Source organism: Rhipicephalus sanguineus, chromosome 10, assembly GCF_013339695.2.
Source record: "Rhipicephalus sanguineus isolate Rsan-2018 chromosome 10, BIME_Rsan_1.4, whole genome shotgun sequence".
NCBI classification, from domain to species: domain Eukaryota; kingdom Metazoa; phylum Arthropoda; class Arachnida; order Ixodida; family Ixodidae; genus Rhipicephalus; species Rhipicephalus sanguineus.
Genome location: NC_051185.1, coordinates 100,958,766 through 100,984,890, shown reverse-complemented (window position 1 = coordinate 100,984,890; position 26,125 = coordinate 100,958,766). Strand labels below are relative to the sequence as shown.

Below are 26,125 nucleotides of genomic sequence, written 5' to 3'. Positions count from 1 at the left end.
CTGACAATGTGCCGAGTTCAATTGAATTCAACCAACTGCGCAACGTTTGGTATAACGCGAGTGTGAACGTTCAACAATGACGGGTAGGTCTCACGAACACGGGGAATCAAAACACAATGTTTCATCTACAACCGTAACTCGACTTTCACAATGCGAGAAGACAGCGAGTAATCATTACTGTAGTCGCTGCATGCATGCACCGAGTTGCGTACTGATTCATGTAGTTGAAACAAATGAAATCGATGAACTCAGACAGCCAAAATAGAAGGCGAGACAGCGCTGTCAGCTATCCACGCTTGCCGCCATGTCCGAGAACCGATACAGTTTCACACGTGAATCGCGAGCCTCGGTGTTGTCTGCAGTGTTGTGGCAGGCCACGACACAGCAATACTTCGGACCTCGCTTGCGCTTCCGTGGGGTCGCTTCTGCCAACAAGGAAATGCAGCTTCGCAAGCCTCTCGGTTCAGCGTGCCAAGCTGTCGGCACGGCGCCCCAGTTCTCGGGACCGACAGAGACCGCGCGCGCGCGCGTGTTCCCGCTGCCGACAAACAGGCTTAACCGGCCGCGCATGCCCCCAGTTGCACCGGAGCTTCTCTCCAGAGCCGCAGCGCGGCGCTGTCGTCGCGCCGCAAACTTGAGCTTGGGTTCCCTACAGAGAACCGTGGGCACGCGAATGCGTGTGCTTGTCCCTTGTTCCCAGTAGAAAAACTTGAATATACTGGCGACATTCAGCAAAGGCACGGACATCACTTCTAGAGGAAACGTATTACTTTATATAGCGCTGACGAACTTCTATATATTAATTTATGCAGTTATTTACATGAGCAGCGAGAAAGTACGTAAGATTACAAGGGAAACCACATTAAAAGACTATTGCACATATTAATGACGGGCGTGCTGCAGTTGTGGGGGCGAAGCTTCTATTTATTCTTAGGTTCTAACCAACTATGGTATGCTTCACTCGTTTGCAGTGTAATTCTTTGAGCAGAAAAATTTGAGCGTGCGGACCACCACGAGCATGAGTGCTGCAAATTACATTTTTAGCGTGAGGTGCGGGCACACCATTCCTATATTTTACCATACCTTTTCGAAGCTTCGTTTTTAAGTAGCTTTGTACTGTGTTTGCATCTGCGAGCATGGGCCTGCGCAGGGTTACCCATTAGTAGGGGGGGGGAGTGTCACCGTAGTGTCTCCCCCACAAGACCCGTTGGTCGAGTTAAAAAAATGAAAAGAAGCAAGCTACGCAGTGGATACGATCACGAACACGATGCAATGACTTGCTTCCGACAACGGCCGGCCATTGGTCCCCGGTAGTAAGGGGGTAAAAAAGAGTAGTGCACAGCTTTCGGAATGTAACATCAATGGTCCTCGTCCGCCATTATCGTACAGAAAAAAACTGTATGGCCTTAACTACCATAAACTTGCACTTTAAAGAATGATGGGACATGCTTGAATGAGTAATAGTATGGAGCTGATTTGGCGCCCCCACAGATGACTAGGTGCGCTCCACAATGCCCCCATCGTACGCACGCCTACTGTCCATTTACAGATCATTCAGCAAGAGCATTGAGGTGTGGAAATGCAAAGGCAGCGTTGGAGGCTGTAAAGCTCTTGATCTAGAGATTTAAACTGTTTATCTAGAGACTTTAGTGGTCCTGTTGTGGCACTCGCACGTCGGCATTCGTATGCCCTGGTGTATTCTTTGAGTTAACTGAGTCTGAACAAAGGGGCATGACCAGAGGCGCACGAACTCGCGTTCCGCCGAGAAGATTTCCTCAGTGTGAAAAGCGAGAATCTCACGCATCATGCCCGCAGTATTGGCTACAATGCACGTCAGCGGCATTTTCTAGCCACGGCTTGGCAGCGGTTCCTCCACAGGCTGAAATAGCCTTGCCACTATCAAAAGTGCCGCGAAGCGTCTTCGTGAGGATCATCCGCGCGGCACGAAATTTCGGATGCCTTGACCCCGAAATCCGACATGGACATCGCGCCAAAAGAGACGCGTGACCACGCACTCGACATTCGCGTGGCGGTTTCTGTCTACCGCGGTACAGTTCCGACACGTAGAGACGCGCACCACTTGCCATCCCTCGAGATGATCACGTGTGGGGGCAATCGCCAGTCCACCTTCCAAGCAAAGTCGCGAAGAGTTTCCGGTAATGTGACCGCGGCTATGTCTTTTCACTCTGTATGTCGCACTATGGGTCGGCGGGCCTGATGCACCAAGGGTCGCAGTAGTTCGGCCATTCTGTCGACCAGCTTATGTGCGCTAACGTCGGCCTCTGGACACGCAGCTATAAGGCGCCTTTGAAGCGCCTTTGAAGTGCTATAAGGCGCCTTTGAAGTGCAGTGATGGTCAGAGATAGTAGCGCAACAGCGTCTGTGCGGGCGTACCGTCATTACTCAAGATCGGCATTAAAGTTCGAAGCGATAGGATAGATCTGGTGATGAAGAAGTCGGGGAAGGAGAAGCCGCCACGGTCTCACCTTTCTTTCAGCTTTGGTTGTCCTAACGACGGACGTGACGGCTGTTCGGTGCCGCCTCACCAGAAGAACGAGTTGATATAGCTCTGTACTTTTCTGGAAACTCGGAGATGATGTTTGACGGTGTGTCAAACATACTAAAATTTCCCTAGAAAAACTGACTGGGTTAAGTAACGGCGTTCCAAGGGCGGGAAGTCAGTGTGCCGCTGCTTTTATATCAATTTGTAAGCTGTGCACAAGTGATATCCAGGTATTTTCATTTACATCGAACGCGTTATATGTGACTCCTAGTATTATAATAGTAGGAGACCACTGCAATGGTGACGTGATGTTTATACGAGTGTTTGGCTTGCCAATAAAGAAATACTTGCTTTTTGAAAAGCTTAGCTTTGCAACTGATATTGTACCGAATTCATGGAAGGCATTGAGGGCATGCTATAGTGACTTGTCGTTGTGGACATAAAGGGTAATACCGTATATCGTCCGCGTACGCAGTGACTTTAACCTGACTGCTTCCTGGTAGTTGCCAGCTGCGGATTTGGGGGTCGCTTTCTATGGTTCTAAAATAAGGCTCAATGCCTAACGTAAATTGAACTTGGTAATTGGAAAATATTCGGCAGATCCCACGTACCGTGGGAATCGATGTTATGCGAAGCATGCGCGAGATGGTGATTGGGGCGTAATTTTTCACATTGCGTGAAACGTAAGGGAATGACGCTAGAGAAATGTGGAAGTGGTATACGCACACTCATATGTTGAAGAGTCGCATATGTAATATACAACCAGTTGTTTACAGTTGCGTAACGATGCCAGCAGCAACATGGCTGTTACCAACACTAGACGCGGTAAGCTGATATGTAGTGCTTATAATATTTAATAATGGATAGCGCGAATCCGAATAGGACAAAGAATGAACGCATATGCACATGAGAAGCGTTACCCGCTATTAAGCTTCATTCAGGCAAGTTTCCCTACACATAGATAGCCGAGTGGCACGCGCAGGCGCACTGCACGTACGTCAGAGTCACAGTTACAGCTTTTTTTTCGAAAGTCTGCCTTTAGGCATAATAATTATTGCTTCAGAAATACACATACAAAGTTGCTTCGTGCAGGAAGTCCAGTAACGAGCGGTGGTGAGGTCCACTAATCCAGCGGTCAAGGTCGGGTGGTCGGCCAGGCCTGAGGCCTGTTGCACGTAGGTGACGGCGACGGCTTAATTGTAGACCCGTGCATGTCAACAATGAGTTTGTGACAGTTACATCGCTGATTGGGGCGTCGCAAAATGGGCACGATGTACCATACGGGCCGCGGTACTTTCGCACCCAAAGGGTGGTCACGCATGGGGTAAGCACAACACCAACACGAAGCCTCCGCAACGTAACCTCCTCTCGGCGGGCTAAACCACCAGGGAGGTCTGACCCACACGGAGCTATAAGAGCTCGTGTGGTACGTCGGAGGCTTTCTTTTACAGCGAAAGCTGTTATGAGATCATTTCACCGGCCGTTATTGGCGCCGTAGTTGTCCGCCGCCGCCGCCGCCGCCGCCGGTGTCCGTAACCAGTATCGCTCGAAATAAGAAAAAAAAACGAAATAAGAAAAAAATTCCAGGATGGAACGAGGTTCGAACCTGGGCCCTCTGCGCGGGAGCCCAGTATTCAACCTCTGAGCCATGCTGGTGCTTGAAACTGCTTTGCAAAAAGGTCCTATACTGGCTTCATGTCGGGAAGGAGCCACATTAGCATATGCAATATAGCGTGGTAGAAAAGTAAAATAAGCACCAAGCGTCGCACAACGCGAATTCTGTAACCAGGCGTCACACAATGCGAATTGCGCAACGAGTAGGTTGTTGAATGCTACCAACCCATTACAAAGAGCTCTGCCATAATTATTCATCGTCATCAGGCACAGCATCAACAAAGTGCGCATAATGCCTTACATGCGTATAGCAGGTACCAACGCTCTCCGTAGAATAACGAAAAATGGCATAGTGCCTGCTGCCCTACTTCTCAAAAATTACAGTGATTTATAGCGTAGTGGGTTCCTCGGAAGTGCACTTGTATTGGTTGCCAAGGAAGCCCATAAGCGCATGATCCATTTCCTCATGGTCTCAGTAAAGTTCTCCCCTCCCCGCCCCGTCTCTCTCCCACGTCAACGTATGGTATACAACATGACGGAAGAGGGAAATAGCGACCGGGCGTCACCCAATCCAAATTATATAACTGGTGGGCCGTTTAAAGCTTCCAACCCATTACAAAAGGGTGAGCCATAATTCTTCATCGTCATCAGTCGTCGCGTCAACAAAGTGCACATAATGCCTTACAGACGTGTAGCTGGTGCCTCGCTTCTCCGCAGAATGAAAAATAATGGCTTAGTAGGTGCTTCGCTTCCCAACTTCACCAAAATTGTGATTTATGGCGCAGTGGGTACCTTTCTAGTGTACTTGTATTGTAGCCCCAAGAGAGCTTATAACGGGCTCTAGAAACGCCGCTCTTCTAGCTTTCGCTGTGACTGTGCTGCGGTTTCAGCGCAGGCCTGGCGTTTTTTCCCGTAGCATCTGCCCTTGAGCGTCCTCAGGAAAATGCGGTAGTGGGTGCGGTGTCACTTGTGGGTGGGTTGCCAAATCAGCTTTGACAAGGTCCGGCAATGCGGCCCGAGGCACCCACTGAACACGTATCCGCACAGATGCTGAGACAGCGAGATGGTGAATACTATCCGAGAGTGACGTAGACGGATACACTCGTCGCATATCGTGGATAGCTTGCGTCGAGTCCATGCGAATGATGAGCTGAGAGCATCTGTCAGGTATATGAAAAGGTATCAGTGCTGCCAATCCGTCACGTATGGTAGCCAGCTCAGCAAGGTGAGCCGGTAGTGCGGGATCCGCAAAATACGAGCATGTCTGGCAAGCGTCTGGTATTGATGGGCATACAAGAGCGGTGTGAATGGTGGTGCCGCTCGCACTGGCATCAGTATGGGCGACGAGAGTGGCGGTATCTTGCTTATCGGCACGAAGCAAACGGGAAACTTATGCGTTCGCCTGGCGTGGAACCGGGCTGTAAAGGCGACCAAGAGGTTTGTTTTAAGTGAGTTGCACTTTGTTCCACGGGGCAATAGTGCTCGTCTCTGAAGGGGAATGGTGAACTTCTTGTCCCATGTACTGCGCCAATGCTGCAACCGAACAGAACGTTGATGGCTTGAGGTTGCGCGCACAGCGACGCTGGTGTACAAACTCGTCAATGGTATTTAGTTGGGACTCCTGTTGCAGTACTGTTAACGGAGTGATACGTGGCAGTCCAGTTATGGCCCGCGTGGCTTCGTGGTTAATCGCCTCTAGACGTGCCCACTCTGCCAGCGTGAGGTGCTGAAACTGGGCGCGGTAGACGAGCCTCGGTTGCAATATCGAACGGACAAGGAGGCGAGCCATGTTCGAGTTAGCGCCACCAGATTTCTTCGCAATCCGTCGTATGAGATGGCTAGTTTCTGATGCCTGCTGTTTGGCACTCTTGACCCAAGGTCCTGCAGATCCGGTGGCGTGAATTTCCAGGCCAAGCACGCGGAGATTCGAAGTTTCATGTAGCGGCTGCTGATCCAAAATTAACTGCAGAGGCCGAACTCCCAGTATACGACGTCCATACTTGTTCGCAACCGACATAAACTTCGTTTTTTCTTTGGAGATTTCGAGCCCAATCTGGGTGCACCAGTTATGAGTTATGTCGAGGGCCTCTTGCAAAGCTTGTTCTTGACAGCTGATTTCAGGGTGCACTGACCAAAGGGTGATGTCATCTGCATACATGATGTATTTTGCGTGGTGTATTAGCGCCAGCTTCCATGCCAGTGGGAGGAGGGCCACGTTAAAAAGAACTGGTACGAGCACAGATCCCTGTGGGACACCTCTATTGGAAACAAACCGTCCAACTTGTTGACCTGCTAGGCGAATGGAAAAGCTGCGATCGTGGAGAAAGGCTTTCACAAACGCGCAGAGTTGTTATGCTTATACTTGTCCGTTATCACGGCGAACGCACGCACGCACGTTTCACGAACCCATGAGTACGTGTAGAAGGGGTTCTAGACAGTTCTTGAACAAGGACATCATCACGGTGATCAGTGAGCACCAGCAGCTAGACTAGACTTGTTAATCAGATTTGTTCGTGATCGCGGCTATTTGGAGTCTAAGTGTAGTGAAGTGCGAGGTATAGTGCAGCTGGTGGAATTCCTGGATGCCTTTTACGATGAAATGATCTATCATGCCTCCTTACGTGGACGTGGCTGCGAGGTCTATTGATGCCCTGTCCACATCCAAGCCGCCTTTCACGCCGTATAAGGACGAAGCGTTGTTGTTTCTTAATAAAGCAACGTTGAAGTCGCCGGTAATAGTAAGAGGCCTGGTTCTCTCAGCAGATTTATTGTAGGAAGCATTGACCCCGGTCTATCTGATATCCACGTGGTCTACGTTGGGGATTACGTGAACGAGTGGATGGTAGTTGAGCGTCTTCCAGGGGTGTTCTGTCTTCAGCTTCCTCACTTTCCTTCCGTCTGCCGCGTTGGTGTAGCGGTTACGGTGCTCGGATGCTGACCCGAAGGTCGCGGGTCGATCCCGGCCACAGCGGTCGAATTTCAATGGAGGCAAAGTGCTAGATGCCCGTGTACTGTGCGATCTCGGTACACGGTAAAGAATACCCGATGGTCAAAGTTTCCGGAGCCCTTCGCTACGGAGTATCTCATAATCATATCGTGGTTTTGGGACATATTACACCAACAATTATTATTATTATCACTTTCCTTGCGTGTCAGTGTGTGTGTTCGCGGTTACTGTGTTGGTTGAGACTCTGTATCAGCTATGGCACATACCCGCATAACATTATAGCATTATATGGATACGTGGCAGACGTGACTGAAAGGGTTTCACGACGTACGCGACAGGTATTTTGCGTTATTATTATCATGACCAGTGAATCGTGTTCGTCATACACTGATCACCTGCTATATCAATTTTGGTATATTACAAGTTATGCAGACGACCAGGAGAGTGCACAGACGTAGGCGGCTAGATAGATAGCTAGATAGCTAGATACGTAGATATAAACGGCCAAAGTGTCTGACGTTCGCAAAAAAAATGCTTTGCATTTAAAAGTGTTCAACGATTTAGACCAACCACATCGTACTCGACTACGGGAGAGCAGCAACCCGTCCCAGCGTTGAAAGAACACGTTTTGAAATGAAAGAGTGTAATGGGTCCTGCTGGAGGCAGAACAGCATGCCATCTGATACGTCTCATAAAACACACCCGCAGTAATTGTTCTAATAAACCTTGTGGCTTAAGTGCTTCGTTAACGTCTGACCAACGAAAATGCCGGGTGAGCATTATCAAGCCATTCTCCGCAAAAAATGCTCGCTTTAAGTTATTTTATGAGAAATGTGTCCTGAGATGACAACAACATAATATTATGCGTCAATCCTTATTCTAATGCAGTTTCCAACATATTATTTCTCTGTAAATTTGCGTCTTTTGTAAGCGTGCTAAAATACGCGTATGGCTACTTATAAAACCTAAAATAAATAACGTGTTCAATGTTCTTTACCATGACTTGCATTGCTCAGCCCTTTCACTTACAGTTTGGGAATAAGTAGGCCTGCATGCACGGGACAACATGCGGTTATGCTATTAATTTAGGCGAAAGCATTAGAAGCCCCATAAAACGCGAAATTTGACCGTCAGCGTCTCGCGTACTGCGGCGTCGAGGACGGGTAATGCAAAAAGTCATGATCACGTGATGACGTCACCGTATGAGGTCATCATGTCATCACAGATAGCAAAAATGTGTGACGTCAATATGATGGTGCAAATTCTAACGTATCTAACGTGACTTAGCTCCGCATGATGCCATTGTAGCGCCTTCGTTTGTGTGGCGAACAAAACGGGAAAGCGCACGACCTCAAGAGAATGAAATAAAGGCGGCATTTGGCAGTGGCACGTGAAGCCACGGCTCGTGTTCTCCGATGGCGTCGATCCTTCACTCCTGTGGCATAAGCCTACATCGTCATCACATGACATCGTAGCCGTGTGAAAGGTGGGCTCTTCACGGAGGCAGTGAAAAACCAGGTGAGGTGGCTCCGATCCTGGAGGCAGTGCAAAACCACGTCAGGTGCAGAAAGTTTTAGAAGGGTGTTGGGGCAGGATCAATACATCCACTGAGAAAAAAATTCGATGGCTTTTGCCTTCGAGTCGTCTTCGGTGAACGCATATGGACTCTGAGAGATTATGTATTTGTTTATTTTTTAAACGAATGTCTTTTACGCCAGGGTCCATCAAGACTTCAGGGAGGTATTTCAGTCACGGAAATGACGTCAAAAAATGCACACGACGTGATGGCATAGTAAAATAAAAAATAAAATGTTCAGCAACGGGAGTTGAATTCACGACATCTAGGTGCGCGACAACTGCTGCGGGGCACACTACCCACTGCGCCACGATCGCTTTCGTTTTTTAGGGGTGAAGCATCTCTTGCTCGGGGTATGTCCTGCGGCGTTGGCGTCCGCACTCACACTAGGCACGCGCAACTCTCCTCCTTCCCTCTCTCCAACACCTGCGCTTTACTCTCTCCACTTCTTTCCCAGCACCTGCTTGCGCTTCACCTGCCTTCTCGATTCTGCTCTCGCGGCGCATGGGCTACTCTCCTCTTCTGGTCTCCTCTCCTTCAAGTGTGAATATAAAACGGTAGAGCGCTACGCGCGTTCTGTCCAGCGCTTGCCTTGGTTGACTCCTTTAAAATGCGGGCTCGACATGCCGAAATACTCTCCTGCGCAACGCCGCGATAAGCGCCAGCACATGCGCTTGAACATGTTTAACACAGCGCAACGACGACGAGGACACAAGAGTCTTGTGTCCTCGTCGTCGTTGCGCTGTGTTAAACATGTTCAAGTATTATCACCAACTGGCCCAGCTATCAGTTCTTCTACATGCGCTTCCCCTCCCCCTCTCTCTTCTCTCCTACGCTGCCCCCCTCTCGCGCGCTGTCGACCGCGTTCCCCCCTCGCCCTGTGAGAATTAACGGCCAGGCTAGAGGGAAGACACGACGCGCGTAGTGTTCCTTTTCGCGTTCCACGAACCGAGGTCGGTAGCATGCCCAACGAACGCCAACGGAACGCAATCGTGCAGGTGCTCCGGCTTCGCATCACCTCATGGTCCCCTTTAGCGGAAGATGGTGTAATTTTTTTCGTTATTGCCTCACACAAGTACACTCACACTAATCGTAAACCAGGGAACAACACAATGATACACCATCAGCTGTTCGGTGACTGCATGTTAAAACTTCTGCGCGTGTAACGATTCCACTCTGGAGACCCACTTCGGTACATCCATCTGAACTTTCCTTATTTCGACTAAACGAGGCACACCTTCGCAAAAGTATTTGCGAACAGGTCTAACTTCCACATCGGCATTGTTAAAGGCCGTTCGGGTTTCCCATATACTATGCAGGCCCAGGAGCATAATAAGGTCGTGAGGTACGCCATCTTCATTTTCAACGGAAAGAAACGGTCACACACTCTGGAGGCTTTATAAACGTGCCTTTTATATCTCAGTTTCCTCTGACAGTGGACGGTTGGCTAGGTGGTGTCGCCGTCTGGGAGCGGTAAAGTGAATGTAATACATTATGACAACGGCTTCGGCGATTAGTTCCTGCAATGCGTCGTTGCTACGCGTCCATCCCAATCGGCAGGTTTAAAACAGAAGTGCAATTTTGTCAACGCCTTTACACACCGCGAGGTGGTGACTTTAGCCCAAACTTCTGCGTCACTCATAGCATGCATCCATATTAAAAATAGCTCTGCGACGCGCGCCTGCCACGCCTGAATTTAACACCGTGTTCCCCGCTTACGCTCGCCCCGAGAAAAGAAGCAGCCAGGCTAGAGGTTAGACGCGACGCGCGTTGCATTTTCCTTAGTCCCGCCGTGGTGTGCAGTAACTATTTATTATGCGGCGAGATGGAAGCCTTAGCTTAAGTTCTGCGTCCAATCAGCGACGCTCTTCTGGCTGTCACACGCTTTCTCTGCTTGCACTATCACCGTTAACTACTACAGCTACCACAAATCATTGTTTCGTCATTGATCACGGACGTTAGCCTTCGCGATGGGGATGTGCCACCAAAGGTGAACGTGGGTGTATCCACGTTAAACGGTGCTATAGCTGCGAAACACCAATATTAGTTGTGCAAGCTCTCTTATATCAATGGACAGTAAACCTTCCACTACTTCTGTAAAGACACGTTTTACTTTCGTGTTATACCGATTCCTATGTTGGAGGGATTACTCATGTTTTTATTTATTTATTTATCCATTCTTTATTTATTTATTTATTTGGGTTTCTTTGAGGCTATATTACATATTCATACTGAGTGACTCACAAGTAGCTATCAGAAATTTCACGAAAGGATGGCCTTCACAACAAGCCCTCACAGTCCTCGTTAACACGAACGAATTAATCAAAATAGATGAACTGAGATAACTAATATGGTTCCCGCCCCGTACGTCAGCAAGTTGGAATCGCCTTCCCCGATCTGTCGTTGAGATTACTGATAACCCTAAGCTTAAGGCTGCTCTAACTAACCTGTTGCTGTCGTAATAGTATTTTTATAAGATCATAGTATTTCCATGTTTGAGTAGCCCCTTTTTTTCCTTTCTTGTTTTCTTTTTTTTTTGTACATGCTTATATACTGACACATATTGCGATGCATTCTTTGGTTCATAGGCACGTGCTTGTGCTTAAGTGTTATTTCGTTAGCGTTGATTCCTTGTTGTATTAGACCCTGTTTTGCTTTGCATTTCTAAATCATCTGTTTTTTGTTCTTTTACTGTGCGCTGTTTATTGTTGGTTTTCTTCATTGTACCTATGTAACCCCAAGTTTTTTCGTTTTTACTTGTAACCCCAAGTTTTTCGTTTTTACTATGTTGTATTAAAAATGTAACCCACTCCCTTCTGTAATGCCCTCGGGCCCTGAGGGTATTGAAATAAATAAATAAATAAATAAATAAATAAATAAATAAATAAATAAATAAATAAATAAATAAATAAATAAATAAATAAATACATCTAAGCCGATGGCCCACAAGTTTTGCGAGAAATAAAGCACCGCGCAACCCGACTGGACCTCTCGATAATGAACATCTCCGGCGCCGCCAAGATACCACTAAAAGATACAAGCTACACAGAATACACACAACACTACAGAGAGGGAAGGGGCGTCTTCCCCGCACCACACCCGAGTACACTAAGGATACAAGCGGCTGAATAGTGTTTGTTACAGTAAACTTCCACCGAAACCCTGCACACCTTCACAGGAGCTAGCCACACTTTACGGTTGCACCCGGAGAACAAATGCGAACTATGCAAAACAGAAAATGCCTAATGTAAACATATACTGTGGGAATGTCCCAAGATATAAAGAAGGTCTCCTGAGGCCCTTCGGGATTGCTGGTGGACAGCGATGCTCAGCATGGAGGTCAAAGCCAAAACATCCAGGGCTATCCAGCAGGCCAGGGAGGCTATAGGGTGACAAGGTCTTCTCGCTTCTGCCCTTGCGGTCTACCACGAACCACAAACCCGCGAGATCGTGTAATAAAGTTTACTCACTAGCTCACTTACCTTATTTATTTGTATTTGCTTATTTATTTATTTTCATATGCCCCAGCTCTAAATCTGCGTTGTAGGATTTGAAGATGCCTACTCAACTATGGAAGTGATTTTGTCTTAGGAGTGATTGTGCACAATCAGTGACGAGTAACTATGTCGCGTGGCTTGTAAAATGGCCTAAATGATTTAGGTTACGTTGTACCTGACCATGGAAAATGTTTATGTGACTGTCTGTAAAGCTATCGCAGCAGAATGCCAGCAACACTAATTTAACACGCAAGGACAATCATTAAAGCCTACTATTGAAGAGACGTATGCAGGTGTCGAAAGGCAAATATCAGAAAGACGCTTCTCTTAAAAATATGTTTACAACGAAAGTTTTAAACAGTGCTGGGCGGTCCTATTATAGTATTGATGGATTGAATGATTTTCATATACTGCAGCCCTAATTGTGTTCTGTGGATTGTGAAAGTATGTACTCAACTATGGGACTCCTTTCTTTCGTAAGAGTGATTGAGCAGAATCAGTCACGAGTGGCTAGATAGTTTGGTTTGAGGAATACAGCTCCATGATTTACTTTGTACCTTACCGTGGAAAAGCTGTATGCGGGTGTGTGTGAAGCAATAACAGTGCAATTAAAGCAAGGCAGTTCAATGATTTAGAGCAGCCTACAATTGGAGGCAGCTGTTAGTAACACAATTATCAAGGAGACGCAAGCCTTTCAAACGATTTCAAGAAGTACAGCCACTGCTTTGGCTGACGATGAAAATTATTATTTACTACTAAAAAATTCGGCAGATCCCACGTACCGTGGGAATCGATGTTATGCGAAGCATGCGCGAGATGGTGACTGTGGCGTAACTTTTTACATTGAGCGAAACGTTACGGAATAACGCTAGAGAAATGTGGAAGTGGTATACGCACACTCATATGTTGAAGAGTCGCATATGTATTTATGACCAGTTGTTTACAGTTGCGTAACGATGCCAACAACAACATCGGTGTTACCGACACCAGACGCGTTAAGCTCACATGTAGTGCTTATATTCTTCAATCCTGGATAGCGCGAATCCAAACATCCCAAAGGAGAAACACATATGCACAGCACAGGCGTTACTCACAACTAAGCTTCATTCACTAAAGTTTCCCTGGATATACACACAGCCGAGTGGCACGCGCAGGCGCACTGCACGTACGTTACATTCACAGTTTCAGTTGTTACAGTTGGGTTACAGTTGTTATCCTTATGCTTGTCCGTCATGACGGTGAACACACGCACGTTTCACGAACCCGTGTGTATGTGTAGAAGGGGTTCTTGACAGTTCTTGAACAAGGTCATCATCACCGTGATCAGTGAGCACCAGCAGCTGGACCGACCTTGTTAATCGAATCCGTTCGTGAAGGCGGTTACGAGGGGTCTAAGTGTAGTGAAGTGCGAGGTATAGCACAGCTGGTGGAAATCCTGGATGTCTCTTACGATGAAATGGTCCATGATGACTCCTGTCCTGGACGTGGCAGCGAGGTTTGTTGATGCGCTGTCCATATTCAAGCCTTCTTTCACGCAGTGTAAAGACCAGGCGTTGTTGGGTCTCGATAAATCGATGTTGAAGTCACCCGTAATGTTGAAAGGCCTGGTTCTCTCGGCAGATTTATTGTAGGAAGCATTGACCCCTGTTTTGCGACGACGTGGTCCACGTTGCGGACCACGTGAACGAGTGCATGGTAGTTGAGCGTCTTCCAGGGGTCTTCTGTCTTCAGCTTCCTCACTATCCTTGCGTCCGCCGGATTGGTCTAGCGGTTACGGTGCTCGGCTGCTAACCTGAAGGTGTCGGGTTTGATCCCCGCCGCGGCGGTCGCATTTCGATGGAGGCAAAACGCTAGATACCCGTGTACTGTGCGACCTCGGTGCATGTTAATGAATACCCGATGGTCATAATTTCCGCAGCCATTCGCTACGGCGTCTCTCATATTATATTGTTGTTTTCTGACATAAAACCCCAACAATTATTATTATTATTATTATCACTTTCCTTGCGTGTCAATGTGTGTGTTCGCGGTTACTGTGTTGGTTGAGACTGTGTCACCTGTGGCACATACCCGCATAACATTAACTCTGGTTTACGGGTATGTGCCACACGTGACTGTAAGAAAGGGTTTCATGACGTACGCGACATGTATTTTGCGTTATTCATGTCATGACCAGTGAATCGTGTTCGTCATACACTGATCCCCATCCAGGCCAATTTTGGTATATTACAAGTTATGGAGACGACCTGGAGAGCGCCCAGACGTAGGCGGCTAGATAGATAGATAGATAGATAGATAGATAGATAGATAGATAGATAGATAGATAGATAGATAGATAGATAGATAGATAGATAGATAGATAGATAGATAGATAGATAGATAGATAGATAGATAGATAGATAGATAGATACGTAGATAGAAACGCCCAAAGTGCCTGAGGTTCGCTAACAAATGCTTCGCAATTAAAACTAGCGCGGGAGGGGTCACAATGCTGCTGGAGCCAAAGTATGCATGACATCTCCTACCTCTCAAAAACACAGCCACAGTAATCGCTCTAATGAACCTTGCGAAATTTACACAAGTATATTGCTATCTTCTGATCTAAAAAAATGCTGAGGCGACATTGTTAAGTGATCATCCGTGAAAAAGTTCTCTTTAATCCAATGTTTGTTTGAAATGCGTCTTGAGAGGGCAACAACGTAGTAATACGGGTTATATTTAGCTTTAACGGCCTTTTGAAGATGTTATTGCAGTGCAGATTTCTCACTTTTTTAAGCATGCTCAAGGACTCACAGTAGGCAAAAATTAAAAATAATGTCGAAATATGTTTTAAATGCGGAGCATTTCTTAGTCGCACCTGCGGCGTCGGCCGCCGTCCACACCCCCACTGCGAATGCACGGCTCGTCTCGTGCCGGCAGCAAGCCTCTCCTCTCCCTCCCTCGCATTCCCGGCTCGTATCGTGCCGGCAGCAGGCCTCTCCTCTCGCTCCCTCCTTCCCTCCCTCCCTCCCTCCTCTCCCTCGAACGCGGTTGGTGTGTATATAAGCGGCGGAGCGCGCGTTCGGAATTAAGTGATGGCGTCTTTACTTGGCTTTCGCTTGACTTGACGCTTTGCTTGACTCGAGTAGATGCGGTGTAAGCAACAGTACCTTCAATCAGCGTCCCACCACTCGTTGAAGGCAACGTTACCCCACCCTCACCGTCGTCGGCGTCAACAACAGCAAGCAACGCAGAAGACAAGGCAGCGAAGAGACGAGCATACGACGCTGAACGCAACCGTTGAAGTGAGCTGCCGACCCGGAACTTCGTGCACGCTGAAGCCGTTAAAGTCCTACTTGGTGTGCGCATCGTGTAACAATTGAGCATTCCCAAACCATACCAAATTGCGCAACATTCACGCGATACCCCCACGACTCTGCGACGCATTTACTCGAGTTCCCCCCGTGGGAAGATGCGGGCGAGTTTTTTTTATTGTTCGCTCGGAATGACAGGACATTCCTTAACAATACGCCTTACCCCACACATTTTCGCGCATTTCGATTGAGTGAACGCTACCAGGTTCGCGAGACCAATTGACGAGCAACGGCAGGCCGTTTTCACAAGGCCGTGCACAATGTGAGCATTCTGCCTTAAGTGAATGTCTTATAAACGAAATCTCCTGACGAATAGAAAAAGCACCCCCCCCCCAAAAAAAATGTTGATGAAGTGCGATGTTTTGCCGAAAATAAATTGCAGATATCGGTGTTTTTCTTAAATTATCAAGGTTTTCAACAAGTGCCCCGCCCCCCGAAAAAAAGTCCTCGCTCCGGGCCTGCCTCCTTGCCTATTTTCTGATTTTATTAACACGAAAGTGATGTATGCCGGGGTCCAGTACTGCTTCATTAACGTATTTCCGTCATGAATTTGACGTTGTAAAATATACACTAAGAGATGGCAAAGAAAAAATCTAGAAGGAAAAGCTCCGTGGCCGGGAGTTGAACATGCGACCCCTCGCTTCGCAGCTCGTGGCGCGAAACCACTCGGCCACAGAGCGTACGTTCTTCACCATACTAATGCCGAGCTATTTATATACACCATTAACCGTTCGCGGTACTCAGAGCTCGGTGGCTTCAGCGTGTTCTTGTTATCACTAGTGAGATGGCGCGAAGAGAGCGGAGGGCGGGCTTTAAAGGTCGTGGCCCCACACGTTGCGATGAGCGCGCACCTCTACAGGGCGTGGTCGCTCGTGTGCTCGTGCTTATCTCGTGATGCCGGTGGTTTGTATGTCTTGTGCTCTCACCGCATCTTTCCCTTGACGTTACAGCGAGCACGAAGGCCTCTTCGCTCGCTGCAGCGGCCGCGTTTCCGAAAGAAGCGCGCTGCTAACACGCAAAGAAGTAACAATTGTAACAGTTGTTAGTTCGTGCTCGTCTTGTGTATATCGTTTTCGTGCGTACTTTCTCCTTTAGAGCGCGCTGCAAGATTCGAGCTGCTTGCCATTCTTCGCGTGACATTACAATTTGTTGCTTTAGCGTTCCTTCCTTCACCCTTGTGGCGAAACTATTCACAATAAACGCTCAGCTACGTCTGTGAAGACACGTTTCACTTCCGTGTTATACCAACTCCTAATTATGGGGATCAGCCATGTCTTTGTCTTTCTATGTATGCGCACAAGCTTTCACGCAACCTGGAAATGGAGGCCCACTTCAGCGAGTCGTATTCAGTGCACTGCACAGGCTGTATATTCTCTGCAGAATGGCTTACCCGGAGGCAAGGATGCAGCAGTTCTGCGGCATAAAGCACCGGCGGCCATTTGTTAGATGCGCAGAAGGGGTGGTGGGCGAAATTTCTTCAAAGTGTGGAAAAGTCTATGCTAGCCAAACTGAAAGATGCGTGAACGTTAGTTTAAGGGAAAATGCCAACAGCGTGAAAAATGCATGCAAAGCAAAATACTTTGAAGATATCCTGGCTGGCTATTGTATATACTGCCAGGATTGGTGATCCCACGTAAAGCACTCCTGTGCTTAAGAAGAGCAAGGGCGCTCATTACTCGATAAATCGTAGATGCAGACGTATTTCCAATCTCAGGGAGGGATGTGTAAGTCTGCCATGCATACAACTCTCTGATATAAACACGGCGTACTTACGTATATCTAGTTGATGATGTGTGTGTCAGACAGCATGTATGTATGTGTGTGTAACTTTTTAAAATAAAAGTGGTTGCTAGTTCAGCCCTCGTCCTTGTCGTTTTCGTTGCGTCCGCGTGTTTGCGCTGCAATTTATCAGAACTCTGATGCATTACTTCGGTTAACATTGTGGTACGCGCGCTGCCGCAACGGATATAACAGGCCCCAACAAAGAAGCGGCTCGTAGAGATCTCCTCCGCCAGGTGCTGCAACGTTCCCAGCTGCTCACAAGGTTTCAATGAACTCAATAAATTAATTCCAATTAACTCTCCTGACAGTTACCTGGCCCTCATATTGAGTTTAGTTTTGCCACCATATCAAATATATCCAATATAACTTTAACTTAAATCAGAACCGTAATTTCTTTTTAGAAGACATGCTCGGTATATTCATAAAACAGGAAGGAAGTGCTCGACCGGAGCGCTTGGAATATGAACAAGAGTGGCACTCTGTGTTGGTGCCACTGTGAAGACCATAGCAAGCCGATTTCCCGGACAGTGCATTGTCGGGCGGAACTTCAACTGAGTACGAGCACAGTGCTGCTAATAATATTGTTTTTAAAGACGATAGTCTTTTTTGGGATACTTAAACGGAGATTTTGGTCTGTCTGTCTGTCTGCCTTTCTGTTTGTCGGCACGTCACTCGATTCAGCCACTCGACCAAAGTTGAACCACTTGCCCAAGGGCCAGCCATCTTTAACGGCTGACTAGGTTCATACTTGTGTACATTGTCGATCAAAAAGCAAACATTACGCATATCTGAGGCGCAACATCACAAGGTAATTATTAGGTGGTGTGTCCTTTAATAGAAAATGCATACATACGAAATTCTAAAGACCCTAGTTTCTTAATCTGCTCTGAAAATGCGACTGCGCTGAAACTTGCCTTCCTCCGTGCCCTCTGCACGAGCTCATTGTTGTGTTTCGGTTTCGGTTCTGTATTGCACTGTACGAATGCCATGGGACGCCGCTCTGGCATTCCTGTTCTACCCAGGCGACGTGTAAATAAAAGAGTGTGTGGAGAGTACTCGTTGAGTGCGGACGTTTCGTCTGCTTCAGAGCAATTGCGCCAAACCGCGTGTTCGGGCTGGCTGGCGTCCCCACCGGTCGCGTTGGTCACCGCCGGTCTTCGCCTGCTGCTGCGCCGGGACTACCAGCCCGCAACACAGCACTGATGTTTCCCGACGTATTGCCAGATGGCGTCGATATCTCACGCAGCGCCTCTTCTATTGTCTTTAGACGACACTTGCAGCGAAGCACGCAGATACGCGGCCAATTTTTTTAAGAACATCCTGCCCTCCCATGGGACTTCAACAGTTTTCTTGAGATGCATGATCATATGTGCTCAGTTTTTGATGGTAGTGCTTTTAAGAATCACTCTTTTTTTGCTGGGGACAAGATCAATAGTTGCTTGCTGTTGTACACAGATGAATTCGAGGTGTGCAACCCTTTGGGGAGCAAAAGGGGAAAGCACAAGTTGACTGCGGTCTACTTTTCTTTGCTCAACTTCAACATTAAATATCGCTCGGCGCTTTCGGGCATCAACTTGGTCATTCTAGTGAAAGACAAATATGTCTCCACATACGGTTTTCAAAAGATTCTTGCACCCTTGCTTGAAGACGTGGCCATATTAGAAAACGATGGCATAGTTGCTAATGGAAAAGTTATGAAAGGGTCTGTTTTCATACTGGGGACAACGTTTCCAGCCACAGAATTGGGGAATTTAAGGCTTCATTCAATCAAGGAAGAATATGCAGATTCTGTATGGCACTGCACCACGAGGTGAACTAGAACCATCTAGAAAGTGACTATGTGCAGCGAACGCCGGAAGGGCATCAACATCATTTAAACATGGTGAATGCCGGGCTGCCAACTGCATCACTGTATGGCATCAAGGAGGTTTGCCCACTTCTTGCACTTCAAGGATTTGATCCAACCCAACACTTGCCCCCAGATTTATTGCACGACCTGCGCGAAGGCATCATACCATTCACACTGAAGTACATTATTTTATCTTTAATTTCACAAGGTTTCATCTCACTCGAACATCTCAACAACTTGATTGTGGAATGGAAGTATGACCCATGCGATTCAAAGAACAAGCCAGAGAAGGTTTCTAAGCTCTTTCTTTCCGGAAAGGCTACCATTAAATGTTCTGCAACACATGTTCTTTTACTGTTTCGCCACCTTTCTCTGTTTGTAGGTAACTGTGTTCTAGTTGGCAACCAGGTCTGGGAGCTTTATTTACTTCTTAGAGAAATCATGGACATCATCATGAGCCACAAAATCCCAGTCTCGCACATAGCGTACTTGCAGAGAAAGACACACCTTTTTTGTCTAGAATTTAAGGCGTTGTTTACGTAATGTTCATTTCCTTGCAAGATGCATTACCTCATTCATTATCCATCTTGTATTTAGAAATTTGGACCTTTGGTTGACATCTGGGCAATCCGTTTTGAGGCAAAGCACCAGTACTTTAAAGACATTTTGCGTAACGTTCATAATTGGAAGCGCATTTCGCACACTCTTGCCATAAGACACGAGTTCTGTGAGTGTTTTTATATTATTTCTGGTGAGGACAAGAGCATGCCGATTACAAGTGGCTGTCAGTCTTTTTTATATGAGCATCTGCCTTGCTGTGTTAAAGAGTTCATTTCCAAACATGACCTTGAATGCAACAATTGTTTTAATGTGAATTGTGTCACCATGGACAGAAGGTTAGGAATGGTCGATTAAAAATATAATCGATTAATCGTGAATCGTTCGTTGATTTAGCCTTTCATCGATTAATTGATTTCTATGTGATGTTTTACTCGATTAATCGACATTTTTTATGGGTGCTATAAAAAAGTTATCTCATTGTTTGAGAGGCATTGTTGCGTTTGATATCGACCGTAGTCTATCTTCTATACGCGGAAGAGATCACATATACGCATTTGCGCCTTCGTGAGTATTCGCACTTTTGCCCAATAGCTACAGGGGGCCCTTCGTCTTTGGTGATGTCACAGGGTGAAGGATCTGTGGCCATCATCCATGGACGATTCGGTCGCAGGTCGTATTTCCTCGAAGCCTGCCTCCTCGAGCGCACCGAAATCGGAGGCGTTGTCGGCTACCACACTGGTCGAAAAGACGCACCGGAAACATGCAGCGTGGCGAAATCCCGCGAAAGGCAAAGCAGAGACGAGGAGGAAGAGGAAGTAAATAAGACGCTCGCACTCGTAGTGACGCAATCTTTTCTCCGCTTGTACGTTAGATATCGTGGAAGCCCTCGTTAATAGTATAATTGCAGGCTGACGTGATCGCTTTTTTAAGGTCAACCATGCGAGATTGCACAGCAACATAGTGGCCTCAAACAGACCACTTATTATTATTATTATTATTATTATTATTATTATTATTATTATTGTTATTATTAATATTATTATTATTATTATTATTATTAATAATAATATTATTGTTATTATTATTATTATTATTATTATTATTATTATTATTATTATTATTATTATTATTATTATTATTATTATTATTATTTCGTGTCATACGTCCCAAAACCACGATATGATTATGAGACACCCCGTACTGGAGGGCTCCGGAAACTTCAACCACATGGGGTTTTAAATGTGCACTTAAAACTAAGTGGACGCCCCTCAAGCATTTTCGCTTCCACCGAAAAAGCGGCTCCCTCGGCCAGGATTCGATGCCGCGACCTTCGGGCCAGCAGTCGAGCCCCGTAACCACTAGACCACCGTGAAGCAAGAACTGTCATGTGTCTAATATATCAGACATTAGAACGTAAAAACGAAAAAAAGGAGGACTTCGAGGGCTCGTTTTTCTTTGTTAAGCACAAAGAAAAACATATATACCCCATAAAATGGACCGGGGGATGACCGCCGCTGTAGCGCAGTTAGTAGATAATCGGACTTCTTATTCGAAGGTCGCAGGTTCGGTCCCTGCCAGCGGCAAGTTACCTTTTCGTCCACTTTACTTTCTTCACATTTATATCATAGTTAATACAAATAACATCCCCTATACTTTCGTTGGCTTTTTTGTCTATTAGTTCTCATTACAACACATTGTATTTCGTGACTGTCCTCCTTTCGCGTCACAGCAGAAGACGGGGGCCTATATATGCTGGCTGACGTGGGAGTGCAGGCTGTAGTCGAAAGCTGCATTTCTCCAGGGTTTGTTAGACTATTTTCGTAATCCGCGAGCGCGCTTCCTTGCGCTGCATATTCGCCGAACTAAAGGTGGCACCTGTTGTGCTTCAAGTGGAGACGAGGTCGTAGTTGCACGTCCTGGGATTTGTCCATGATGTGTGTTTATTTCAATAGAGCTGAGTCTACATTTTCCGCGTCATAGCGCAAGCAAACTGCGCTTGAACACGCTGTTTGCAGAAGCGACTAGACTAACTGCTATGAACTGGGCTAACTGCATCGCAGGAAAGCTAGATTTGCAATCGTGAAAAGGGTATATATACGCTATAAGGCAGACATGTAGGCTAGTTGGTATATCGCATAATGAAAAATATTATTAGCTTCCTTGACCCCTATGTCTTATTCTCTCTCTCTCTCTCTCTCTCTCTCTCTATATATATATATATATATATATATATATATATATATATATATATATATATGGATTACTTCTTCCTGTCATTATCATCATACTTCATCACTATTTTTCCCCCGTTGCATTTTCCCCAGCGCAGTGTAGGAGGCCCAGGCGTACTAGCTCAGACTACTCTCCTCGCCTTCTAATATATTTTATCTCTTTCTTTCATTGGTAAACATTTACCTTTAATTTGCTCAGGAGTAACATATAACGGCAATAAGAACCAGACAAGAAATAAACAACGCATATTACAATGTGGCACATCTTGGTATAGTGCAGTTAAACAAGAAAAAAACAATTAAAACCTGAGAGCTACATACTAATACTATGTGGGGTTTTACGTCCCAAAACCACGATATGTTTATGAGGGACGCTGAAATGGAGGGCTCCGGAAATTTGGCAATCTGATGTTCTTTAACGTTCACTACATTCCACGGACTTTTTTGTATTTATTTATTGGCACTGCAACCCTTTCCGGGGTTTTAGCAGGGTGGGATACAATACAGGAAGAAAGAAGAAAATATATCATAATGGCACTCAAAAAAAGTATATATATATACAGGAAGATGATTACAATAATTTACAACACACACACACTAACGACAACAAATTCAGGCTCAATTCCATAGCAAAGCATTTTTCAAATGTGTGAATGAAACAAAACAACAGGCAACGGAGGTGTAATACACACAGTATATACGAAAAATAACTCATTATGTTTAGCCATCAAGAAAGCATGAAAATGCTGAAAAAGAATGGGCTCGAACGATGGGTCTGCTAAGGTTAATTATTCCAATCTGTGACTGTTCATGGGAAAAAAGAATACTTGAAGCAGTCGTTGCGAGAACGGAAAGGAATAATTGTTAGTTTATGCCTTTGGCGCGTTGAATATCCGGATGAGAACGAAATCCATTCTCTAACGTTGACGTTATAGTGCCCCTTAATTAAGTGATATAGAAATTTTAATCGTGACGAGCGGTTTCTTTCTGCTAACGGCGTTAGGTTAGCGCGAGCTTGCAGCCCACGTACTGAACTGCGTCGGAAATCGTTATAGATGAACTGTATGGCTCTTTTTTGGACATTTTCTAGTTTCAGAATATTACCTTTCGTATAGGGGTCCCATATTACAGCAGCATAGTCTAATACTGGTAGGACAATGGTATGCTAATTTTCTTACAGCAGGGGTAGCCAAAGTTAGTGTTCTCCTTAAAAAGAACAGTTTTCTGTAAGCATTAGCTGTAACGTAACGAATATGTTTATTCCACCTAAGATCGTTCGATATCCATAGCCCGAGATATTTGTATTCGGATTCTGATTGGTCATTAATCTCTGTATAGAGAACACAGTCATCCGCGTACCTCTACCATTCTGCTTCCATCGAAATGCGACCGCTGCGGCCGGTTCGAATCCGCTTCCTTCGGGTCAGCAGCCGAGCGTCGTAACCACTGAGCCACCCCGGCGGACCTGAGAGTTCAATAAAATACCCAAGAAAGTTGCCATAGACACTGCAGGCGAATAAAATCGCTAGTTTATCAAAGTCTAGGAGAGCTGAGTTCGTGCGATCAAGCACGATGGAACATCGCGGAGCCGAAAACGAACACAAACAAATTAAGCATCTAGACGATGCGTTAGCACGTCTGAAAACTACAGAAAACAACAAACTTCGCCGTTGAGCGTTGGCGCACCGCCTTGCTGCTTTCATTCAATAAAGCCATAACGCTGAAAACACAGGGACCAAGGAAGAGTTCCTGCGAAGAGGACGCAGCTTTTTGAACGAATACGAATTAACAACAATCCAGCATTTTGAAACATAAAAATCGCTTATGTAATAGAGGAGCGACCTGACTTTCAAGATAAGTTACACAAAAGATCTTGGCTATGTAGCGAGATGCCGATAACTTATCTCAAGAGGCGGATTCGTACCTTCGGGAACGGGGTCTTTAGCATTGTAATTTTGCTCATGGCCATTTTTCTTTGGAGGATGACTCTTTGGCATATTAATAGCGGGCGAGAAGCAGGTGATATCTAAAGAGTTTCCGTCGCTGGCTTCAAGTAATACTTACCACCTGTATCACACAACGCAATTGCCGTTTTTTTATCTTGTGTGAACAACGTCTACATCGTGCTCCTCTTGCAATTGCTCGCCATTATGACATGTCAAAGGAAACAGTGTACACAACAAAATGTAATCATAACGCAATATAGTAAGCAAGCATCACGTGCACTTTGCCGACGGTTAACCAGCACTCGAGATAAGAAAGGGGGGCAAGAGGAGGTGAATGAAGTAGGCTGCGGGCGATGAGAAGCGGTCGATCAAGTGCATCTCTGCCTCGTCAGTGTGGGGCCGCCTCCTGCCAGGGCTTGGAGGTAGACGCCGTAGGCGACAGAGACCAGGGCGAGTTCATTTCTGCGTCTATAGGATAGGGCCGCCGCCGGCTTTGGGCTCGTTCTGCTAGCGTACAAATATGCGCTCTAGTGAAAAAGAGTAGCTGCGCTCAACTGCTGCGTCTCGACATCGCTCGCCTCGCACTCATGCGCACCGGGCAAGGGGCGGTGTTGTGGGAGGGGAGGGGGTGTTGCCGTAATCGATTAATCGAAGAGTTTTAATCGATTAATTTGATTAACTGAAACGCGGAAATCGATTACGATTAATCGATTAATGGTGCTACTTTAATCGATTAATCGTTCATCGATTTTACCACCCCTACGGAAGGTCATACCGCGTAGGATGCAGCCTCGTCCTTAACGTTCCAGATGACATCTTGCCTGAGTTTGTGAATGTTTGCGGACTATTTTATGTGAACAAAGTTCTTTTGATCGTGTTGGAGCTACTTGAAACTGTTTGCTTCGATGAACACTTCCATGTGTTTGCTGTTAGCACGACTGACAATTACAGTATCTTAACATCCTTCTCAGAGTTTGTGATGGAGCCACTCTACATGCGTCAACACATGGGGCGCAGCATTATAAGCACTCGACTTGCCTTGTTTTAAAATATTTATTCGAGTGTTTACAAATGTCGATTGCTTCGTTGCCAATTGGCGTGTATGTTTCTTTTCTGACTCAGTGTCATTTTCCATCACGCGCTTGTAGTGCAGCACTTGTATTCCCGCTAAACACAGCATCCCTGCACTTTACTTCAGAAGCTCTCCTATTTTCAGAGCATGTGCTCCTAACCTGCCAACGCATGTTACCATTTTTAAGCATATCTACGTGAATGCATCTATGTATGCATTTGTGTATTCATGCATTACATGTATAGGTCTGCATTTTATCTTGACATAATTTGTCAATGTAACTGGTTTTTTGCATTGCTATTTTTCACATACTTGTTCAGTTTTATCGCTCATTTGTTGCTTCTTCTGCGGAGAGGAGGCAAAATCTTCGAGTGCAGTTATTTTGAACAAGGCGTTTCTTTAGGTCGTAGATACTTTGTATAAATTGACACCAGGTATTTCTCATGTTGTTTCACTTTTGTTGTATTGCAATGTCTACACGCAATAAACATGAAGAGTGTGCAGATGGTCTCACATTAAATCACAGCATCGAGAAGTCACGAACACATCTCTTTATATTACAGTTTTTTGACGAATTGTTCAACTGCCTGCTATATATATATATATATATATATATATATATATATATATATATATATATATATATATATATATATATATATATATATATATATATATATGCGTGTGTGTGACGCTAGATGATGGAGACGTGGTTCCGCTCACATGCCATACTTTGCTCCATTTTCCGTCTGATCCATCGTATCTACACCCTTCTCAGGCACAAAAGCACCCTTAGCGCCCATTTTAGGGTGCGAATCATGCAAGCACCCAAAAAAGGGTGTATTTTTCAAAATCAGTCATTCGTGGGTGGTAAAGGGTGTTGCAAAGGATGTTAAAACGTAAAAACACCCTTTTTACACCAGTTGGGGTGTAAAATGTTTTACTGTGTAATAGACTATTATCCTTGTTACACAATTTTCTTTAGAGCTATTGTTGTGTGCGCATGTGCGATAACATTGCTTTGGGCTTATGCACTGGCGTGTAAAAGAATAAAGCAGTTAGTGGCCAGCGCTTGTGACGTAGGGTTCCTTTTTTCGTGTGTGTCTTCTGCATTTGCGCTGAACATTTAGCCTCAGGATTCTGGTCACGGTGTAAGAATATACGGTGATTCTGGATCAGCCGTCGCGTTTCTTC

General features: G+C 45.9%; 1 pseudogene; it reads left to right on the top strand.

The window, feature by feature from the left end:
- The first annotated feature begins 1,978 nt into the window (after positions 1-1,978).
- LOC125760282 (uncharacterized) lies at positions 1,979-19,518 on the top strand (annotated as a pseudogene).
- Positions 19,519-26,125: the final 6,607 nt, after the last annotated feature.